The sequence below is a fragment of the Carlito syrichta genome, unplaced genomic scaffold (assembly GCF_000164805.1).
Source record: "Carlito syrichta isolate Samal-C Ts95f unplaced genomic scaffold, Tarsius_syrichta-2.0.1 Scaffold70303, whole genome shotgun sequence".
NCBI classification, from domain to species: Eukaryota; Metazoa; Chordata; class Mammalia; order Primates; family Tarsiidae; genus Carlito; species Carlito syrichta.
In genome coordinates, this window is record NW_007014399.1 from 26,842 (window position 1) to 31,005 (window position 4,164).

Genomic DNA, 4,164 nt, shown 5'->3' on the forward strand with positions numbered 1-4,164 from the left:
GATTGATGGATGGATGAGTGGGTGAATTGGCAGGTGCATGGGTAGGTGAGTGGTAGGATGGATGGATATTTGGGTGGGTGGGTGGGTGAATGGATGGAGGAGAGGTGGATGATCAAGGATGAGTAGGTGGATGGATGATTGATGGATGAGTGGTTGATCAATGGATGGATGAATAGGTTAGTGGATTAGTGAATGGATGAGTGGGTGGGTTGGTGGCTTCATGGGTGGCTAAATTCTAACCATGAGAAACACAAAACTGTAGTGCCTGTCAACTCTGTGTGGAGGAGACTGAATTTAACACTTGGGTTCCAATCCCAGCTCTGATCCTGACTCAGGTGTAACCTTAGGCCCTTAATGTCTCTAAGCTTTGTCCCCTCACCAGGCAAAAAGTATGTGAGCGCCTGGCCTGCCCACCTCACAAACTGCTGAGAAGAACACTGGAAAAACATACATGCATGAAGCAGCTTTAGAAACCTAGAGAGTATCCCAGGTGTGACCTTAGCATCCGAAGGATCTTGGAGGTCATTGAGCTGACTCTCTCTGGGCTTGAATCACAGTTTATGGTAAGAGCCTGAGCTTGTGTCCCAGACAGACCTGTGTTCAAATCCTGGCTCCAACACTTGTCCAAGTGTGTGGCTATACTCTCTCAGCCCTCCTCTGTGATATGGAGGTGAAGATGTGGCACCTTGGGCTAAGCGAGGATTTGGTGGGATAATTGTGGAAATCAGTTGGCACAGAACCCAGCAGGGGTGTGAGGCCAGATCCCAGGTCTGCCTTCTGGGGTCACAAAGAAGAGACCCCATCTGTCCTGTCCACAATAGAGTGTCCAAGGCTATGGGGCTGGAGATGTGACCTAGGATGTCTAATTCAGGGGCTCACAAAAACCCAAAAAATGTCTGTATGAATGCTTGCTGTGGGGAGAGGTCTGTGGCTTGATACAGAAAGAGGTCATGCCCCATAAAGGGTTAACCACAGTTATCTAATCCAAGACCCTCATTTAGGACACTGAAACCTAAGTTCTGCCCAAGGGTACTCAGTGGGTCAGGGGACATCAAAGCACAATCATTCAGTCCAGTGGGGAGAAGCAGGAACTTCTGACTGGGGATGGTCTCCCCACGGGGCTGATTCCACTGTCTTGGAATGCCGGACCCGAGATAGGATTACTGTCACCTGGGAGCAGCATGCACTGTGGAAGGGGATGGGAGGCAACACCAAGGTGGGAAGCAGAGCATATCAGGAGCCACTATTTGGTTCAAGGAGTAGGACTGAAGGGGAATTGCAACTTTCTTTTTAAACCTATCTCTCAAGGTTGTTAGAAGGCAGTTTTAATCATAAAGTGGGGAAGAAAGAGGCAGTTGGTGGCAAAAACATCTTGACCCCATCCTCCAGGGAACCTACAGTTCTCTAGGGCATAAACTTGTGCTAACAAAAAACACACCAAATGGGGGTAGAAGCAAAAAGAAATCAAGTTTGCCAAACACAGTGCCCTGAAGTGAGCAAAGTACCTGGAGCAGATATCCCAGGATTAGGATTTCTCTCCTGTCTCTAGGGCCATTGTGGTAGAGGTTCCAGGGACCCCTGGCAGAAGGTGCCACAAGGGCCCCCAAACCTCAGGCCCAGGTGGGAGCAACAAGGCATCATTAAGAACAAAACCTTGTTGTTTTGTGACTTCCTCTTAAAATAGTTTATTAGTCTTTAGTTTCAAAATAAGTGCTTGTGGTTAACAACATGAATAGTGTAGAGAAACAAAAGGGAGGAAAACAACCCACCCCTCATCCTGACCCAGAAGAGCCACTGCTAACATTTTGATGACTTTTTTCTACATTAGTTGCAAACTAAACACCCATAAAATAAATAAAAAATAAATAAATAATATGAATCCGGACTGTTTAAAAAATAGTAATAATGAAGTTTGTGCAACATTGTGGATGTGCTAAATGCCTCTGAAATGCACAATTAAAACTGGCTAATTTTTTTTTTGAGTCTGGATCTCATTCCGTTGTGTCCAGGCTGGAGTTCAGTGGCACAATCACAGTTCATTGCCGCCTCGACCTCCTCAGCTCAGGCAATCCTTCCACCTCAGCCTCCTGAGCATCTGGGACTATAGGTACTCACCACTATGCCCAGTTAATTGTTTTTATTTTGTAAAGATGAGGATCTTCTAGGTTGCCAAGGCTGGTCTTCAACTCCTGGGCTCAACTGATCCTCCCGTCTTGGTCTCCGAAAGTGTTGGGATTACAAGCAAGAGCCACCATGCCCTGCCTGAACTGGTGAATTCTATATAATGTAAATTTCACTGCCATCAGCCTCCCAGGTTAAGAATATGATCAGGACCTCAGAAAGACCTGAATGAATCACCTCCTTCCTTCCCTTCAGCTTGACCTTCTTTTGAACCCCTCACATGCATTACATTAGACTATTTTCTGTGATTTATTTGTTTCTCAGCACCACATCTTTGGTATTTATGCTGATGGATTGCTCAATTTCACTGCTGACTACAAGCCACCGTGGCATGGTCCCACCCACCCAGTTGTCTACTTTGCTGCCACCGACACATGGGCACTTCTGCCTAGACACATGGCATCATGCACACCCGTCTGAAGTGTGGAGAGAGGGTTTCTCAGGGGTCTCTCACCATACAACACACGGTTTCACTTTGTGTTTTCAAGTATAGTCAATTTGTCCTGATTATAAAAAGAAATGCAATGATTCTTTTAAAATAAGGCAGAAAAGAAAATATAGAGAAGAAAAGTTTCCAGCACTGCCTGAAGATCTCTGCTGGGTATATCTGGTGCGTGTCCTTCTAGACTCAGCACTGAATTTATTTCTTTTTATCCCTAAATTTCAAGTAAACAGCAGATCAACTATGGCTTATAGATGGTGGCAGATGATAGATAGATAGATGATAGGTAGATAGATGATGATGATGGATAGATGATAGATGGATAGATGATTGATTATATAGACAAATGATTGGTAGATAGATAATACATAGATTACAGATAGATGATAACTGAATGGCTAGATAGATAAATAGATGATGATAGATTAGATAGATTATAGATAGAAAGATATAGATAGGTGACAGACTTTCTCTGAACAACACATCCAGCAGGTGTGGCACATATCACACTTGAGAACATGTAGCCCCAACAACACTCAGGTAGACTCTTCCCAAGTCCCCCTGGACAATTAGGTTGCTCTGCTCGAGTCATTCACTGTTCTGAGCAGGATGAGCAAACACACTTCACCTCTATCTCTGTGCCCGGATTCCACCACTGACTTGGAGTTGATCCTCCCTCAAGGATCAAAGGTCATGTCTGTCTAAGACTCTGGAAGCTTGTTGCAGACTGACTTCCATAAAGGTGAGCAGCATTGCCCCCTCAGAGACCAGAAGGGCCCCTTCCTCCCACTGGAGGGCCCTACACAAGTATGGATGGAGAGGCACCCACAGGCACTGCTGTCCCACCTGTCTCACCCGACCCCAGGTGTGCACCTCCTTGCGCTCCTTAGAACATCCAGTGTGAGATGGCCTGAACCAGACCCCAAGACCCCACCTTAGGGAGGTCTTGGACCCGTCCCTACTCTCCACCACAGCTACTCCATGTCACCATGGCAGCACCAAGCCTCCACAAGAAAAGAGCAGGCCCAGGGCTGTGAGTTTGGTCTCTGGTACTCTGGGGATCTGGGAGGACATGAGGGCTAAGAGTGGAAGCCTGAGGATGCTGCCCCAGGATGATGGGCTGGGGACTGGGGTCATGGGGTCTGCTCATGTAGGGCTGAGGAAGGGCTTGAGAGGCCCTTTTGGTGGCCACTGTCCCTATGATCAGGGCCCAGAAGCTGAGGAGTCCCCGTGTCTGTGAGGAGGCCATAGAACCAGCATCCTCACCCCAGGCCACCTGGCTTCTGGCTCCCCTCTAGTCAGGGGGCCCCAGCATGGGCTCACACAGAACCTGCTGATTTCCTTCCTAGGGGCCTTCAGGGCTGAAGTCAGTTCAATGCTAATCATCACAGTCCAGTTTGGACATTAGGGATATGCAGCGTCTGAGCAGAGCAGCCATCCTCTTCTGCCACCTATCTTTCCAACTCTGGGGAGCAGAGTGACCCCACTGCCCTGCACTCACTCCCACCTCAAGGAGTCTCAGGGCCACACTTGGGGAGAGG